Source organism: Schistocerca piceifrons, chromosome 3 (genome assembly GCF_021461385.2).
Source record: "Schistocerca piceifrons isolate TAMUIC-IGC-003096 chromosome 3, iqSchPice1.1, whole genome shotgun sequence".
Taxonomy (NCBI): domain Eukaryota; kingdom Metazoa; phylum Arthropoda; class Insecta; order Orthoptera; family Acrididae; genus Schistocerca; species Schistocerca piceifrons.
The window spans coordinates 925478106-925498209 of NC_060140.1; the positions used below are offsets into that span (position 1 = coordinate 925478106).

Consider the following 20104-nt stretch of genomic DNA (forward strand, 5'->3'; position numbering starts at 1 on the left):
TGAAGGTATTAATATGTAATTCTAGTTTCGTTCTAGACGGCTGCAGGTCATCAATGGTGTCTGTTCTTTCGGACATGTCCGAAGAAAAGCGTTTCAGAAGAAGAGAAATTTGTTAACATGGAATATAGATTTAAGTATCAGGAAGTCTTTCGTGCAAGTTTTTGTATGGAGTTTAGCCATGTATGGAAGTGAAACATGGACGATAAATAGTTTGGACAAGAAGAGAATAGAACCTTTCGAAATGTGGTGCTACAGAAGAATGTTGAAGATTAGACGGGTAGATCACATAACTAATGAGGAGGTATTGAATAGAATTGGGGAGAAGAGGAGTTTGTGGCACAACTTGACAAGAAGAAGGCACCGGTTGGTAGGACATGTTCTGAGGCATCAAGGGATCACAAATTTAGCATTGGAGGGCAGCGTGGAGGGTAAAAATCGTAGAGGGAGACCAAGAGATGAATACACTAACCAGATTCAGAAGGATACAGGTTGCAGTAAGTACTGGGAGATGAAGAAGCTTGCACAGGATAGAGTAGCATCGAGAGCTGCATCAAACCAGTCTCAGGACTGAAGACCACAACAACAACAACAACAAGAGTACATCATATTAATACGTACGTCCAGGATCTGGTTGATGAGGTTTTGGTACTTTGTCGGCATTGAAAAGGCCTCTAAAAGTCGTGGTTTTGATCTGTGTGTCCCCAGTATCGGTTGATGTAGCGCAAATTATACGTGGGTTGGAACTTAAATAGTGGCAACTATTTATTCACAACCGATGCAAAAGAGTTACATGTTTGCACCTGTTACTGTCCTTCAAAGCAGTCACCAGCGTTGTGTTGAACCTGTTGCCAGTGATGTGGAAGGCGAAGTATATCGTTAGCATACCCTGTTCTGTTGATGGTGCGAATGGAGCGGTCTACTGCCTGTAGAATCTCTAGAACAGTTCTGAAGCTAGTACCACGAAGCCAAAACTGAAACGCCAATCCAACGAAAGGCGTCATTATGGGTCGCCGCGAAAGTCAAAAGTGCGTCAGAGCCCCAGTATGGTGAAAGTTCTGGTGATTCTCGTGTACCACTGTGATGGTGTTATCCTAACGCATTACGTTTGTCCACGGCAGACCGTCAATGCACAGTATTACTGTTCGTTTTTGGAGCATCACCTGCGACCAGCTTTGCGAAAGAAGCGGCGACACTTTCTCTGCGCAACCCACCGAGCATTTTGAGGACAATGCGCGGGCGCGTACAGCGCAAGCTGCGGCTGCTCTGTTCGGTCGATGGGACTGGGAAGTACTGTACCATCCACCATATTCCCCAGACTCTAGTCCTTGTGACTTTGATTTGATTCCGAAGATGAAGGAACCACTTCGTGGCATTCGCTTCAGAACTGTTGCAGAGACTCGACAGGCAGTAAACCGCTCCATTCGCACCATCAACAGAAAAGGCTCTGCTAACGGTATTCTTGCCCTTCCACATCGCTGGCAACGGGTTCTACACATAGCTGGTGACTGCTTTGAAGGACAGTCACAGGTGCAAAAATGTAACTCTTTTGTATCGGTTGTGAATAAGTAGTTGCCACTATTTAAGTTCCAACCCTCGTGTTTGTAGGCTCATCCGCCGGCCGGTGTGGCCGCGCGGTTCTAGGCGCTTCATTCTGGAACCGCGCGACCGCTACGGTCGCAGGTTCGACTCCTACCTCGAGCTTGGATGTGCGTGAGTCCTTAGTTAGGTTTAAGTAGTTCTAAGTTCGAGGGGACTAATGACATCAGATGTTTAGTCCCTTAGTGCTCAGAGCCATTTTTTTGTAGGCTCATCCCCAATGCGTTGCTGTGTTTCAGAATAGATTTCCTGCTGACTTAGTCACTACGTATTGATAAGAGTGCTCCGACTGCTTCGACAAAAGTGCTTGTCTGCGTCCGTTGTGAACGTACAGCGCTATGGCGACGGCCCCCGCCGAAGTACCAGATATTGCCGGGGGCAAAGTTCACTGTCCCCGGCGGGCCGATTTTCCGCCGGCGTAAGCAAGCCGCCAAACGCTGCAGAAACGCAAAAATCCACAGGGTTTCGTCATGCAGATTACACGCACGGCAACGTGTCTGCTCTCCAAGAGGGAAGAGACTTCTGGCGATACACACCGAGTAGTGTCTCCCAACGAACGGAGATAATACCTCACTCTAGCAGAAACTTTCTGCAGAGTGTGTTCCAGGAGTGTGCACAGTGTAATGCTACGAAAAGTTTGGAGAAAAAATTACATTTACATTAGCATAAACTGAGGTGACAATGTCATGGTATAGCGATACGCACATGCACAGATGGCAGTAGTATCGCGTACAGAATGTGTAAAAGGGCAGTGCACTGGCAGAACTGCCATTTGCACTCATGTGGTTCAAGTGAAAAGGTTTCCGACGTGATTATGACCGCACGACGGGAACTACAGGTTGATTGAAGCGATTTCACAGCTCTACAATAACTTTATTATTTGAGATATTTTCACAATGCTTTGCACACACATACAAAAACTCAAAAAGTTTTTTTAGGTATCCACAAATGTTCGATATGTGCCCCTTTAGTGATTCGGGAGACATCAAGCCGATAATCAAGTTCCTCCCACACTCGGCGCAGCATGTCCCCATCAATGAGTTCGAAACCATCGTTGATGCGAGCTCGCAGTTCTGGCACGTTTCTTGGTAGAGGAGGTTTAAACACTGAATCTTTCACATAACCCCACAGAAAGAAATCGCATGGCGTTAAGTCGGGAGAGCGTGGAGGCCATGACATGAATTGCTGATCATGATCTCCACCACGACCGATCCATCGGTTTTCCAATCTCCTGTCTAAGAAATGCCGAACATCATGATGGAAGTGCGGTGGAGCACCATCCTGTTGAAAGATGAAGTCGGCGCTGTCGGTCTCCAGTTGTGGCGTGACCCAATTTTCCAGCATGTCCAGATAAACGTGTCCTGTAACGTTTTTTTCGCAGAAGAAAAAGGGGCCGTAAACTTTAAACCGGGAGATTGCACAAAACGCGTTAACTTTTGGTGAATTGCGAATTTGCTGCACGAATGCGTGAGGATTCTCTACCGCCCAGATTCGCACATTGTGTCTGTTCACTTCACCATTAAGAAAAAATGTTGCTTCATCACTGAAAACAAGTTTCGCACTGAACGCATCCTCTTCCATGAGCTGTTGCAACCGCGCCGAAAATTCAAAGCGTTTGACTTTGTCATCGGGTGTCAGGGCTGCTTTAGCCTTTTCCGTAAGATTTTCCAAACCGTCGCCTGTGGTACGTTTAGCTCCCTGCTTGCTTTATTCGTCGACTTCCGCGGGCTACGCGTGAAACTTGCCCGCACGCGTTCAACCGTTTCTTCGCTCACTGCAGGCCGACCCGTTTATTTCCCATTACAGAGGCATCCAGAAGCTTTAAACTGTGCATACCATCGCCGAATGGAGTTAGCAGTTGGTGGGTCTTCGTTGAACTTCGTCCTGAAGTGTCGTTGCACTGTTATGACTGACTGATGTGACTGCATTTCAAGCACGACAAACGCTTTCTCGGCTCCTGTCGCCATTTTGTCTCACTGCGCCCTCGAGCGCTGTGGCGGCAGAAACCTGAAGTGCGGCTTCAGCCGAACAAAACTTATGAGTTTTTCTACGTATCTGTAGTGTGTCGTGACCATATGTCAATGAATGGAGCTACAGTGAATTTATGAAATCGCTTCAATCATCTGTAATAGCCCTGTAACACGAGTTCGAACGAGGAATGGTAGTAGGAGCTAAACGCCTGAGACATTCCGTTTCGGAAATTGTTCAGGAATTCAATATTCTGAGCTTCACAGTGTCACGAGTGCGCCGAGAATACCAAAGTTCAGGCATTACCTCTCACCACCGACAACACAGTGGCCGACGGGCTTCACTTAACGACCGAGGGCAGCGGCGTTTGCCTGGAGTTGTCAGTGTTAACAGACAAGCAACGTTGCATGAAATAAACGCAGAAATCAATGTGGGGTGTACGACGAACGGATCCGCTAGAACAGTGCGGCGAAATTTGGCGTTGATGGGCTATGGCAGTAGACGACCGACGTGATTCCGCTGCTAACAAACGACATCGCCTGCAGCGCCTCTGCTGGGCTCGTGATCATATCGCTTGGACAATAGACGACTGGAAAACCGTGACCTAGTCGGACGTGTCCGGATTTCAGCTGGTAAGAGCTGATGGTAGGGTTCGAGTGTGGCGCAGACCCCACGAAACCATGGACCCAAGTTATAATAATAGTAATAACGTCGTGTGACGAGGGCCTCCCGTCGGGTAGACCGTTCGCCTGGTGCAAGTCTTTCGATCTGACGCCACTTCGGAGACTTGCGCGTCGATGGGGATGAAATAATGATGATTAGAACAACACAACACCCAGTCCCTGAGCGGAGAAAATCTCCGACCCAGCCGGAAATCGAAGCCGGGCCCTTTGGATTGACATTCTGTCGCGCTGACCACTTTTTTGTAATCTCATTTTGTTCGTTATTGTTCGTTTCAATTGTTCGTGGCGGACGTCACCTGACGCCCATTGAAGTTCGTTACTGATCCATTCACTCAGGTTTTTTTTTTTTTTTTTCATTACAGAGGGCAGCTAACCCTCTGACCGAACACGCTGAGCTACCGTGCCGCCACCACGCAGCTACCGGGGGCGGACGAACCCAAGTTGTCAGCAAGGCATTGTCGAAGTTCTTGCGGGCTCCATAATGGCGTAGATAAACCGATCATTGACTGCAAATGATTATGTTCGGGTACTTGGAGATCTTTTTCAGTCATTCGTGGACTTCATGTTTTCAAACAACGGTGTCATGTCAACGGGCCACAACTGTTCGCGGCTGCTTTGAGGAAAGTTCCGGACTATTCGAGCGAACGATTTGGCCACCCAGATCGCACATCAGTCCCTTCGAACATTTAGGGGGCACAATCGAGAGGTCATTTCGTGCACAACGCCTTGCACCGGCAACACTTTCGCAGTTATGGACGGCTATAACGGCAGTACGGCTCAATATTTCTGCACGAGACTTCCAACGACTTGTTTCAGCCCGTGGCACGCCGAACTGCTCCACTACGCCGCGAAAAAGGAGGTCCGACAAGTCATTAGGAGGTATCCCATGATTTCTCTCACCTCACTGTATGTCAGACTTGCACTATGGGGCTGGATTTTTCGCTCTGCAGTGAAGTGCGTGCCGTTTTGAACTCCCTGGGAGATTTAAACTGTATGCCGGACCGAAACATGAACTCCGAACCTTTGCCTTTCACGGGCAATGCTCTTACTTACTGAGCGATTGCAAGAGCACAATGTTCCTTGACACTGTACTCTTTTGCTTAGCATGCACTAGCCGGTGGATGTTGGTTTCTAATATTTTTTCTTGCTACACGTCTTTGCTGGCGGCTGGGGCATTGTCTTGACGAGGGCACTCTGAGTTACAAGATGAGCTGCGTTAAGATTTGGGCATTGAGTCGTCGGAAATACGCGTGTGACAATTAAGAGTGAGACGCTCAGTAGCTCGGTACGGGCTTTCGTTGAATTTTCGAGAACGTACCTTCACCGAGGAGTCAAGCAGTGTATTGCTCCATCCTACGAATATCTCGCGAAGAGACCATGACGATAAAATCAGACAGATTAGAGCCCACACAGAGGCATATCGGCAATCTTTCTTTCCACGAGCAATACGAGACTGGAATAGAAGGGAGGACCGATAGAGGTACTCAAAGTACCCTCCGCCACACACCGTCAGGTAGCTTGCGGATTATGGATGTAGATGTAGAAGGTGGGGAATTATTTCGGCAGTTACATCGAGGGAATATTATTTGGTACGAGAACGTTAGTTGGAAGATGTGAGCTGGAGACTCTCTTGCACTTTACGGGACCAGATGTCAGCTTAAAAGTGATTCGTGTGAATACTCATTATTAATGTACGTATTAGTTTATAGTAGATCTTATTATACTTATAATCAGATTCGTACTGAACCAACACGAACTGTTGCTTCTCTGAAATAAACAGACTTTGATACTTGCAGAAGTAAAGCTGTGAGTACCGGGCGTGAGTCGTGCTTCGGTAGCTCAGATGGTAGAGCATTTGCCCGCGAAAGGCAAAGGTCCCGAGTTCGAGTCTCGGTCGGGCACACAGTTTTACCCTGCCAGGAAGTTTCATATCAGCGCACACTCCGCTGCAGAGTGAAAATCTCATTCTGGAAACATCCCCCAGGCTGTGGCTAACCCATGTCTCCGCAGTATCCTTTCTTTCAGGAGTGCTAGTTCTGCAAGGTTCGCAGAAGAGCTTCTGTAAAGTTTGGAAGGTAGGAGACGAGATACTGGCAGAAATAAAGCTGTGAGTACCGGGCGTGAGTCGTGCTTCGGTAGCTCAGATGGTAGAGCACTTGCCCGCGAAAGGCAAAGGTCCCGAGTTCGAGTCTCGGTCGGGCACACAGTTTTAATCTGCCAGGAAGTTTCATATCAGCGCACACTCCGCTGCAGAGTGAAAATCTCATTCTGGAAACATCCCCCAGGCTGTGGCTAACCCATGTCTCCGCAGTATCCTTTCTTTCAGGAGTGCTAGTTCTGCAAGGTTCGCAGAAGAGCTTCTGTAAAGTTTGGAAGGTAGGAGACGAGATACTGGCAGAAATAAAGCTGTGAGTACCGGGCGTGAGTCGTGCTTCGGTAGCTCAGATGGTAGAGCACTTGCCCGCGAAAGGCAAAGGTCCCGAGTTCGAGTCTCGGTCGGGCACACAGTTTTAATCTGCCAGGAAGTTTTCAGACTTTGATTTGTCAGTTGTGTCGATTTGAATGAGAAGGCTATGCTTAAGGGTGCGTGTTCAGTCGTTTAAGGTTAATAAACTCTCAGTGGACATCGTTTTTTACTGCAGAGAATCCTTGTAATCACTGCTTATTAATTTCGTGTGGCACTTAATTAAAGACACATCATGGGCAGCGCGAACACGCTTTCATCGTTATGCCGTTGCAATCTGTCGCAAGTTGTTTGCGTCTTATAGATGCGATAAGATTCAAATTAAATGTACTATTCAGGATATACATATGACCCGCCCTCACTCCTTACTTCAGTATCTCTCTCCTACAGTTTTAATTTGCCAGGAAGTTTCAAAACGCAGCACACTTCGGTACATAGTACAAGATCCATTCTGGAAATAATGCTCAGCCACATCTCCGCAACATCCTTTCTTGCACCAGTACAAGTCCTGCGTGATAGACAGGAGTACTTCCCTCTTGGTAGGAATACAGGAGAGAGGTACTGGTGGAAATGAAGCGATGCCCAGTCGTGAGGTGTGCCTCGATAGCTCAGTGGGCAAGAATAGTGCCCGTGAAAGAAAAATTCTGCATTCGAGCCCCGTTTCAATCTGCCAGGAAGTTTCATGTCAGGATGGGGTTAAATGAGTAAGTGCCCTGTGCCTGCAGGTTTCAAAATAGATGACTGGCACCCCCCCCATGACTTTGGTTTCTGACTGCCGAAACAGCTGACAACAATATTGGATCACTTTAAGAATATGATTACACAGCACATGTTTACAAAAGTTGCGACAAAGATTATATTGCTTTCTTTTAAAACAAGTCCATAGTTCCTGTACATTTGTTAAGGGACATCTTATTGCTTTTAGGTTCGAATCCTTTTAGGTTCGAATTTTCACTACCGGTAATGGGCGGCATAGGGAGAAGAGGTGGTGGCGTAAAAGTTCCTGATCACCAGTCTTTGCGCCAGAGTCATGGACTAATTTCGAAACCTGTCCACAGTGTCTCATGAAGTGAGGACAAGTGACTCTTGATAGTGATCCGTCCGTCGTATGGGGACGTTAAGATCGGCGAGCCCAAAGGTGCCATTCATTAGGAGTAGATTACGTACAGGCATCGGATTTCACTCTCCCCTTTCCCTTCATCCATAACAACGCAAACCCAATACGACGGTGTGCAAGCACTTATCACAGTTATCCAGACGGCACAAATACACATTTGACAGTTCACGATACGTCAGAGAAAGGCAACGGCGACCCACGTCCACTAGGACCCATGCAGCATTCCTGCGTCTGCTTCCCTACACTCATTCCCTGAGCGTGGGATCACTCTGACTTTTGATATATGAAGTGAGATGTTAATTAACAAAGATTGATCTAATCGTAATTTTTAATCAAGATAACACATTTTCATTTTCTAACACCTAATCTTATGAAAACATCCCATAACAAACTAAAATGCTTTTTTATGTCACGAGATTACGCAAATAAAAACACGATATTAAAAACACAAATATAATATTACTAAAAATGTTTCACTTATTACGAATACTCGCTCTTTCCTGAGATTAGTACACTACTGGCCATTAAAATTGCTACACCACGAAGATCACGTGCTACAGACGCGAAATTTAACCGACAGGAAGAAGATGCTGTGATATGCAACTGATTAGCTTTTCAGAGCATTCACACAAGGCTGGCGCCGCTGGCGACACCTACAACGTGATGACATAAGGAAAGTGTCCAACCGATTTCTCATACACAAACAGCAGTTGACCGGCGTTGCCTGGTGAAACGTCGTTGTCATGCCTCGTGTAAGGAGGAGAAATGCGTACAATCACGTTTCCGACTTTGATAAAGGTCGATTTGTAGCCTATCGCGATTGCGGTTTTCGTATCGCGATATTGCTGCTCGCGTTGGTTGAAATCCAATGACTGTTAGCACAATATGGAATCGGTGCGTTCAGGAGGGTAATACGGAACGCCGTGCTGGATCCCAACGCCCTCGTATCACTAGCAGTCGAGATGACAGGCATCTTATCCGCAAGGCTGTAACGGATCGTGTAGCCACGCACGTCTCGATCCCTGAGTCAACAGATGGGGTCGTTTGCGCGACAACAACCATCTGCACGAACAGTTCGACGCCGTTTGCAGCAGCATGGACTATCAGTTCGGAGACCATGGCTGCGGTTACCCTTCACGCTGCATCATAGACAGGAGCGCCTGCGGTGGTGTACTCAACGACGAACCTGGGTGCACGAAAGGCAAAACGTCATTTTTCTGGATGAATACAGGTTCTGTTTACAGCATCATGATGGTCGCATCCGTGTTTGGCGACATTGCGGTGAACGCACATCGCCATCGCCATACTGATATATCACCCGGCGTGATGGTATGGGGTGCCATTGGTTACACGTCTGGGTCACCTCCTGTTCGTATTGACGGCACTTTGAACACTGGACGTTACATTTCAGATGTGTTACGACCCGTGGCTCTACCCTTCATTCGATCACTGCGAAACCATACATGTCAGCAGGATAATGCACGACCGCATGTTGCCGGTCCTGTAGGGGCCTTTCTGGATACAGAAAATGTTCGACTGCTGCCCTGGCCAGCACATTCTCCAGATCTCTCACCATCTGAAAACGTCTGGTCAATGGTGGCGGAGCAACTGGCTCGTCACAATATGGCAGTCACTACTCTTGATGAATTGTTGTATCGTGTTGAAGCTGCATGGGCAGCTGTACCTGTACACGCCAGCCAAGCGCTGTTTGACTCAATGCCCAGGCGTATCAAGGCTGTTATTACGGCCAGAGGTGGTTGTTCTGAGTACTGTTTTCTCAGGATCTATGCACCCAAATTGCGTGAAAATGTAATCACATGTCAGTTCTAGTACAATATATTTGTCCAATGAATACCCGTTTATCATCTGCATTTCTTCTGGATGTAGCAATTATAATGGCCAGTAGTGTAATAGTGCAATTAAAAACAAAAATGTTGTTCTGGATAAAATTTGTGATTGAGGTCTGTGTTTGTCAATTAACATTTCAAGTTGATAAAAAATAATTCAAATGAAAATTTTAAAACTCTACCCCTGGCGGGAGTAAAACCAGAGACTAAAATGCTACCGCTCAGCCAATGGAAATACGACGAAATTAATCGATACATCTTATGCTTATCAGCGCTTGAAATCTTATAATCTCCGAAAGCGATTTTTTCGAGTCTGTTTGAGAATTGCGCAGTACTGCTTTAGGAAATTCATGTTGGGCACTGAAGCTCAAGTCATAAAAGTCTGACGAAAATCGAAGGCGAACGCTTTTCTAACATGAGACCTGATCGTAATTGATGATGCCGATGATGATGATGATGATGATGATGATGAGTTTGTGGGGCGCTCAACTGAGACGTCATCAGTGTCCGCACAAAGTCCCAAATTTTACACAGTCCAACCTAGTCACTGTCACGAATGATGATGATTAGGAGGAGGTGGAGGAGGACAACACAAACACCCAGTCACCGGGCAGAGATAATCCCCAACCCGGCCGGGAAGTCATAATTATTTGACCTATCCATTTGCAAGTGCTGAACTCTGCGTTTGTAGAGACAATTTTTGGGAAACAGCAACCTCTCACTTTTGTAAAAAGAACAATAATCCTAAGTTACCTGCCAACTGATTCGCATGGAACTAATAATCCCAAATGCACTTGTAACTCATTTTACAGAAGCGAAGGTGCCACGTATCGGCATCAGAATCAACACTCATTCCCACAGACTTCATAGTCATCGTCATCGTGCAGGTTGCGCAAAAATCCTCCCGAGTCCTCTGCCACTTCGTCACGAGACAGCAACATTGGCACGCGTTGTTGTGGGTGTCTCGCAATGTGCGCTATGTTTAGCAACACCACTGCTTCGGTCTGACGTATAATACTTGCTTCACAACCGTGTGGCTCCCTATGCGCCGCCTTTACCGCTTTGCTAATAGGAGTACCTTCGATTTTTTTTCATACTTCCTCATTCTGAAAATCGGTGTCCGGACAAAAATTTCCCGGAGCAGCAGGACGTAATTAAAAAATAAATAAAAATCTCGAAAATCGGCATCAAAGGTTCGAATATTTCTGAGCGCAATTAAATACCAAGCGACTCACAAATTCCAATAACGTCACCAGTAGCCGAATCTGTAGCGTAATATTCTAATAATCGTGAACTTGTTAGTTCGATTCTCCCTCTTAGGACAGTTTTCTTGCTTTTGTTTTTAGATTCTATAATTATTATAAAATAGAAATGTTAGTCATCACATAGCGAATCATAATTTCTTATAAAAATATCATCTTTTATTTTTAATTACAACCGCGGGAAAATAAATTTAATACAGGCATGCGATATGCCTGGTTGGTGCACTATCTAATCAATAATATCTGGCCACGCAGTATTGATCACTAGATCGCATGAGAGGACTTGCCAGTACAAAAGGTAGCGGGGCTATTGTGTTGTCAGTACACAAGCAGTAACAGCACAATGGTCATGTCAGGAGAGCTCAGCGACATCGAAAGAGGACCAGTCATTGCACCTCACCTGAGTAGCAAGCCCATCATCAGAGAGATTTCAACATTTCTAAAGGTGCTCAAATCGACTGTTGGTGAAGTGGTAGTGAAACGCGAACGAACAACCACAGGCAAACAAAGACCAGACAGACCTCATGTTCTCAGCGAAGTGACCGTTGAACATTGCGGAGGTTGGTTGTAAAAAATCGCGCAATATCTGCACAGGGAATCACTCGTCCAAAGTGATACCAGCAGCTCAGCTAGAAAAATGACTGTGTGAAACGCGTTACAATGTATGGGGTACAATGGTCAAGCATCTCGTCATGTTGTTGTGGTCTTCAGTCCAGAGACTGGCTTGATAGCTCTGAGCACTATGGGACTTAACATCTATGGTCATCAGTCCCCTAGAACCTAGAACTACTTAAACCTAACTAACCTAAGGACAGCACACAACACCCAGTCATCACGAGGCAGAGAAAATCCCTGACCCCGCCGGGAATCGAACCCGGGAACCCGGGCATCGGAAGCGAGAACGCTACCGCACGACCACGAGATGCGGGCGGCTGGTTTGATGCAGCTCTCCATGCTACTCTATCCTGTGCAAGCCTCTTCATCTCCAAGTAACTACTGGACCCTACATCCTTCTGAATCTGCTTAGTGTAATCATCTCTTGGTCTCCCTCTACGATTTTTACCCTCCACGCTTCGCTCCAGTACTAAATTGGTGATCTCTTGGTACCTCTGAACATGTCCTACCTTTTTCTAGTCTAGTTGTGCCACAAATGCCTCTTCTCCCCAGTTCTATTCAAAACCTCCTCATTAGTTACGTGATCTACCCATCTAATCTTCAGCATTCTTCTGTAGCACCACATATCGAAAGCTTCTATTCTATTCTTGTCCAAACTATTCATCGTCCACGTTTCACTTCCATACATGGCTACACTCCATACAAATACTTTCAGAAACTACTTCCTGACACTAAATCTATACTCGATGTTGACAAATTTCTCTTCTTCAGAAACGCTTTCCTTGCCATTGCCAGTCTACATTTTATATCCTCTCTATTTCGACCATCATCAGTTATTTTGCTCCCCAAATAGCAAAACTCATCTACTACTTTAAGTGTCTCATTTCCTAATCTAATTCCCTGAGCATCATCCGGCTTAATTCGACTACATTCTATTATCCTCGTTTTGCTTTTGTTGATGTTCATCTTATATCCTCCACTGAAGACACTGTCCATTCCGTTCAACTACTCTTCCAGGTCCTTTCCTGCCTCTGACAGAATCACAATGTCATCGGCAAACCTTAATGTTTTCATTTCTTCTCCCTGGATTTTCATTTCTACTCCGAATTTTTCTTTTGTTTCCTTTACTGATTGCTCAATATACAGATTAAATAACATCGGGGATAGGCTACAACCGTGTCTCACTCCCTTCTCAATCACTGCTTCCCTTTCATGCCCCTCGACTCTTATAACTGCATTCTGGTTTCTGCACAAATTGTAAATAGCCTTTCGCTCCCTGTGTTTTACCCTGCCACCTTCAAAATTTGAAAGAGAGTATTCCAGTCAACATTTGGTGAATGCTTAGAGAACGTTACTTGCCATCACTGAAATAAACAGTATGGGAGTGTTTCCTCGTCATCGGGGTGTGGTCCCCTTATTTGGCTTAAGAAAAAGCTAAATGCGGAAGAACAGCAATACAGTACAGTACAGTACAGTAGAGAAATTGTTCAGAAACGACGATTGTTTCTATCAGCGTGACAATGTACTATGTCATAAAGTAGCACCTGCGAGACAATAGTTTATGGACAACAACACTCCTGAAAAGGACTGGCCTGTCAAGAGTCCCGAGTTGAACCTAATGGAATGCGTTTGATTTGAGTGACAATATCGAATTCGCTTACTAGCTTTTCTGGTTTCGGCTCTTGAGCAAAAATGGTTGTCGAGTGCTCCATGGACAATTATGACACCCACTGAAAGTCCCCAATAATCCAATACCAATCGCCGTTATTTAGGTTCTATTTTTAGGCTACCAGTTTCGGCAATACACTATGTCATCTTCAGGCCTGCTTAAATCGAGTAACCTTCGTGTTACAAGATATAGCAGCACTTTCAACTGGTCTCGTGACGATTATTACGGGCAGCTGTCAACAACTAAGAGCTGTTGACAGCCGTCCAAGGAGCACGCATGCCCGTAATAATCTTCACGAGACCAGTTGAAAGCGCTGTTGTATCTTGTAAAACGAAGGTTACTCGATTTAAGCAGGCCTGAAGATGGCATAATGTTTTGCCGAAACTGGTAGCCTAAAAATAGAACCTAAATAACGGCGATTGGTATTGGATTATTGGAAATTGACCAGCTGTAGTCCCTCACTTAAGACAGAGGATGGAGTTACATTCATTCACAATGAGAGTGTCCCCAGCAGATTTCAAGCGGTCATAAAGGCGAAGGGTCGACTCATCTCTTATTAATGCCCACTAATAGTACCCAGATACTTTTCATCAGGTAATATACATCAACGACACCGTGAATCCTCTAGAAATCAAAAAGCATTTTAGTTTCTCTTTGATTTTCAAGTTTTGTCCCAAATTTTTACTTAATGTGAATACTATCATTTTCATGCCATTATAAGTTCTTAAATAACAAGGATGTTATTTTTGTTAATAAAATATAATGGAGTATTTGTTTATTAAAATTTCCGTTTGGTAACGAATATATACTCGACATAAATTTAAAAAATATTACTATTGCCGATAATCCAACCAGCGGCTTAGTGACTACTAAAGTAATACGCTGCCAATTCAGCCCCCAGAGATTTTCTTAATTCAAGACAAATGCTCTCTACCTGTATCTAACAGCTGTCGAAAATTTTCAAAGGCGATTTTTTGCGTTTTTTTTTCTTTCAACTGCGTCGTAGTGCATTATTGAAACTGATGTCCGGACACTGACCGACAAATCCTATAAATAAGAATAAAATCGAACCAGTACGAAAGGTCCCCTGGCTAGCAACATGCAACAGTTCACCTGTTGCTCCAGACCAGTAACTCTACTGCCACTGCCTGTTGCCATTAGCGTCAATACCTAGCATGTGAGATCGCCATCTTTTGCAGTTTCGATTGTTGTCACCACTATTTCGCGGTTGCGACCTCTTGGAAGTCACATAATTTACTAGACAATTTTAATCTTCCAAGCCGTAAACGGAACCGCGGAACGTACAATTCGTTGTACATCGACTCTCTTCTGTTTTGATCTTGTTGCAGTGAGAGAATTAATCCCGCTCAAGACACTTCGACTTACACAATGTGGTTTCGACTTGCCGGCACTGACCAGCAGCCAATGACTGATGATACTGCACATCACATGATTACTTTCTCAAAAGCTGTGACGTTGTCTTGAAGGCTGATGTCCAACGATGGGATGAGACTGTTATTTGGCTACCTCATTTCTTTGTACTAGTACTGAGATTCCAATGTTTACCATCCGTTTCAAGCATTCTATCAAAATTATGTACTGCTGGTATGTCAAGTTAGTAACCTGTTTTGTCAGGAGTAGCATATTTCATTCTGCTGCTGCGGACAGAACATCCCTGTCGCTTCGTAACACATTACGCTACGGAAGATTACCGTTCTGCAGAGAGGACACGTAACTATGCATTTCACTTCAAGGCAGTGTCAATGACACACTCATTATCGCCAATTATCGACTGCCTGTTCTGGAACGTCCTACAGCAGGCGCAGGAACCAAACATGCTAAAAGCAAGCAACTGTTATCTTTAACACATGCTGCGTTTGTCAACGTTATTTCCTTTAAATAACCGTCCAAGTTCCGAAAGTTGCAGTTATGTACAGGGTTATTACAAATGATTGAAGCGATTTCACAGCTCTACAATAACTTTATTATTTGAGATATTTTCACAATGCTTTGCACACAAATACAAAAACTCAAAAAGTTTTTTCAGGCATTCACAAATGTTCGATATGTGCCCCTTCAGTGATTCGGCAGACATCAAGCCGATAATCAAGTTCCTCCCAGACTCGCTGCAGCATGTCCCCATCAATGAGTTCGAAAGCATCGTTGATGTGAGCTCGCAGTTCTGGCACGTTTCTAGGTAGAGGAGGTTTAAACACTGAATCTTTCACATAACCCCACAGAAAGAAATCGCATGGGGTTAAGTCGGGAGGGCGTGGAGGCCGTGACATGAATTGCTGATCATGATCTCCACCACGACCGATCCATCGGTTTTCCAATTTCCTGTTTAAGAAATGCCGAACATCATGATGGAAGTGCGGTGGAGCACCATCCTGTTGAAAGATGAAGTCGGCGCTGTCGGTCTCCAGTTGTGGCATGAGCCAATTTTCCAGCATGTCCAGATACACGTGTCCTGTAACGTTTTTTTTTGCAGAAGAAAATGGGGCCGTAAACTTTAAACCGTGAGATTGCACAAAACACGTTAACTTTTGGTAAATTGCGAATTTGCTGCACGAATGCGTGAGGATTCTCTACCGCCCAGATTCGCACATTGTGTCTGTTCACTTCACCATTAAGAAAGAATGTTGCTTCATCGCTGAAAACAAGTTTCGCACTGAACGCATCCTCTTCCATGAGCTGTTGCAACCGCGCCGAAAATTCAAAGCGTTTGACTTTGTCATCGGGTGTCAGGGCTTGTAGCAATTGCAAACGGTAAGGCTTCTGCTTTAGCCTTTTCCGTAAGATTTTCCAAATCGTCGGCTGTGGTACGTTTAGCTTCTACTTGCTTAATTCGTCGACTTCCGCGGGGTACGCGTGGAACTTGCCCGCACGCGTTCAACCGTTTCTTCGCTCACTGCAGGCCGACCCGTTGATTTCCCCTTACAGAGGCATCCAGAAGCTTTAAACTGCGCATACCATCGCCGAATGGAGTTATCAGTTGGTGGATCTTTGTTGAACTTCGTCCTGAAGTGTCGTTGCACTGTTATGACTGACTGATGTGACTGCATTTCAAGCACGACAAACGCTTTCTCGGCTCCTGTCGCCATTTTGTCTCACTGCGCTCTCGAGCGCTCTGGCGGCAGAAACCTGAAGTGCGGCTTCAGCCGAACAAAACTTTATGAGTTTTTCTACGTATCTGTAGTGTGTCGTGACCATATGTCAATGAATGGAGCTACAGTGAATTTATGAAATCGCTTCAATCATTTGTAATAGCCCTGTATGACTGATACTGGATATCGTTTAAACGTTCGTTGCATTGAAAAGAATTTGGAGAGCTTTTCGTACAGCTTAGCGTCAGCGAGCTACCTTGTGGGACACGAAGTGAACCAGGCGCGTATCGACCTTTGGTTTATTACATTGGTTAGCCAAAGTGTTGTAGGCGGTTTGTCACACTCTTTTAGGCCAATGCTGGGCTGGTCACCAGTTCTCTCATCAGAAAAGTACCATGCACAGACCGTGATTATGTACACGATAAGACTTCACATAATCTTTTCCATCAGTTTCACCTGTCTGCGCCGGCCAGGATGGCCGAGCGGTTCTAGGCGCTACAGTCTGGAACCGCGCGACCGCTACGGTCGCAGGTTCGAATCCTGCCTCGGGCATGGATGTGTGTGATGTCCTTAGGTTAGTTAGGTTTAAGTAGTTCTAAATTCTAGGGGACTGATGACCTCAGATGTGAAGTCCCATAGTGCTCAGAGCCATTTGAACAATTTCACCTGTCTGCAGCACAATTTCGTGGTTAAGACACATGCCCCTAGTTTAAGGAATTGCAGGATTCGCAAAATTAATAATCGGCAAGATCACTACTAACGTATCTCACACTGTTACACCATTTAACTACAATTATTATTGAATATATCGATGCAACTGAAACTGGACAATAAATGTGTAAAGGGCCAATCCAAGTTGTACCGCGCAAGGTCGAAACAGTTCGCTGGTTTAATTTCGGCTTCCTCATCCGTGATGAACGATAGCATCTTTGCAAAATTCAAACCATAACTGCAACTGCCTTTGATATTTTATTTTCAGTTATATTTTCATCTGTTTGAAGCTATTCTTTATTAATGTACTTCGACCTACAATGTCCTTACATCACAGAAATTCCTATTGCGGTTCATTTCTTGAAAACAAGGCCGTCAGTTACTCTGTTCACAATACAATATTCTACATTTTAAGCTAGTACAATATAACTACAGGGAACTTCATAAAGAACCACACTGGACACTACAGGCTAATACCGTGTAACATCGCCTCTGGCCTTCATAACGACCTCAATTCGGCTAAATATTCCATATCCAGCTGAAGGCACTCATTAAGGATTTGATCCCGTAAAGCCATCAAACTGAGGTGATGCTGACTGTCAACGTTTCATACGCCTTTGTAAATAGTCCTAAACATTTTCTATGGGTTAAGATATGCTCACTTAACGAACCACTTACGGTGCGACAGGGTAGTCAGACCATGAACATATCCGCAATGGCAACAGCTGGTGGCCGAGAATGTTGAAATAAACATCCTGGATTCGTGAAAGACATTTTCACTCTGCAGCGGAGTGTGCGCTGATATGAAACTTCCTGGCAGCTGTGAGGACGGGGCGTGAGTCGTGCTTGGGTAGCTCAGTTGGTAGAGCACTTGCCCGCGAAAGGCAAAGGTCCCGAGTTCGAGTCTTGGTCCGGCACACAGTTTTAATCTGCCAGGAAGTTTCATCCTGGATTCGTGTTACGATAACCAGAATGAGTGGGCTCAAAATATGACAGACCCTTCGCCCTAAGCTATGTCTTTGACAGACTGCAGGTTAAAAGTCTCCTCATTGGCCCATCGGCGCACTCGAAGCGTTGCACCATCTGAAAAAGGAGAAGAATCAGAAGTCGTCGGACCACACTCCACGCCTCCAGTCAGCCAGTGTCCAGTTTCCGTGCCGTTTGGCTCACTGAAGACCTGTAGCTTTATGTACCGCTGTGAGCAGTGGCCTTTTGCGAATTACCCCTCTATCTCACTATGCAGTCTCTGCTAAACACAGTGCAATAGCTTGAGGAGTAAAAGAAACGTAGAAATATACAGGGTGTCCCATTGCTCTTGACCACCCTAAATAACTGTTTGTCCCGATGCAAATTACAAAATGTTTCAAGCAAATGTTCTTTAGCCGTCAGGGTGACATCAATCAGCATGATTGCCTTCGTTGTAGCTTTGTTTTTTTACAAAGATATGAACAGCGGTATGACTTTTTTAAATGGCACCCGGTATTTTTTATTCGGTAATTCATTTCCTCTCCTAAAGACCTATTCAAAAATGTATCGCAGTGCACCATTCACTGAAACACAACGTTATTAATTACATAACACAACACTGACGTTGACGCTCCCAGCGCTTAGTGCAAGTACTCGGGGTAATGGAACACATCCACGTGCTGACGTTGACAGATGATAAAGTAAACATAAGTGGAATGCACACCCGTCATTCCGTCAACAAATGTCAGTTGCAGAGTTGTGTGAGAAGAGGAGGTAGAAATGCTACTCATGTACGGCGAACGTAAGTTAGCAGGACAGTAATTGCAATACTGTTTTCTTATGTAGGGTACATTTAGTACAGTAGTTTACTCCTTTTAAATACTGTTGTGTAGAGTAGGCATACAGTAAAGGCTGTCCTTCCTACAATCTGCACAGACATAATGTTTCTTTTATTGTCGTTGGAGGTAGGCGAAATGCTACGCACACAGCGGAACTCTACAGAGAGCGACATCCTGACAAGAAAACACCTTTCCCGACTGATGTTTTCTCGTCTTGTTGTGACGCTTCAGGTTCAAATGGCTCTGAGCACTATGGGACTGAACATCTGTGGTCATCAGTCCCCTAGAACTTAGAACTACTTGAACCTAACTAACCTAAGGACATCACACACATCCATGCCCGAGGCAGGATTCGAACCTGCGACCGTAGCAGTCGCGCGGTTCCGGACTGAGCGCCTAGAACCGCTAGACCACCGCGGCCGGCGACGCTTCAGGAAATGCGAAGTTTCAACCCACGACAACGCAATCGTCGTAGCACTCGCACAGATGAAGCTGCCAAAGTTACTGTTCTCGCTTCCGTTGCAATGAATCCACATGTGAGCACTCGACAGCTTGAATAAGAGATTGGCATTCCTAAAACAAGTGTACATAGTATTCTTACACGTCACTGGTTCCATCCTTACCATGTACACCTACATCAAGAATGGGATGGGAATGATTTATAGAATCGTGTAGAGTTCTGTCAGTGGACAGAGCAGCAAATCCTCGCCAATCCAACCCGAACTTCTTCTCCAATGTTCTATTTACCGATGAATGTTCCTTCTCAAACAAAGGACAGGTAAATACAAGGAACATGCATTATTGGTCCAGCGACAACCCACGATGGCTTAGACAAGTGGAACAACAGCGTCAATGGAGAGAGATCGTCTGGTGTGGGATGATTGGTACTACAATTTTTGGCAATTATTTCATCAATGGTAGTGTAAACGGCACAGAGTATGCCAACTTCCTCAGACGAATTCTTCCCCCTCTTCTGGATGAAGCCGGCCGGGGTGGCCGAGCGGATCTGGGCGCTACAGTCTGGAACCGCGCGACCGCTACGGTCGCAGGTTCGAATCCTGTCTCGGGCATGGATGTGTGTGACGTCCTTAGGTTAGTTAGGTTTAAGTAGTTCTAAGTTCTAGGGGACTGATGACCTTAGAAGTTAAGTCCCATAGTGCTCAGAGCCATTTGAACCATTTTTTTTTTTTTTTTTTTTCTGGATCAAGTGCCGCTAAGAACCAGAATGCTTATATAGTATCAACACGATGGATGTCCAGC

General features: G+C 45.3%; 1 protein-coding gene across 1 annotated transcript in view; it reads right to left on the reverse strand.

The window, feature by feature from the left end:
• LOC124789887 (TBC1 domain family member 12-like) overlaps window positions 1-20104 on the reverse strand; it is a 340057-nt gene that overhangs the window by 128684 nt on the left and 191269 nt on the right. The window lies entirely within an intron of this gene.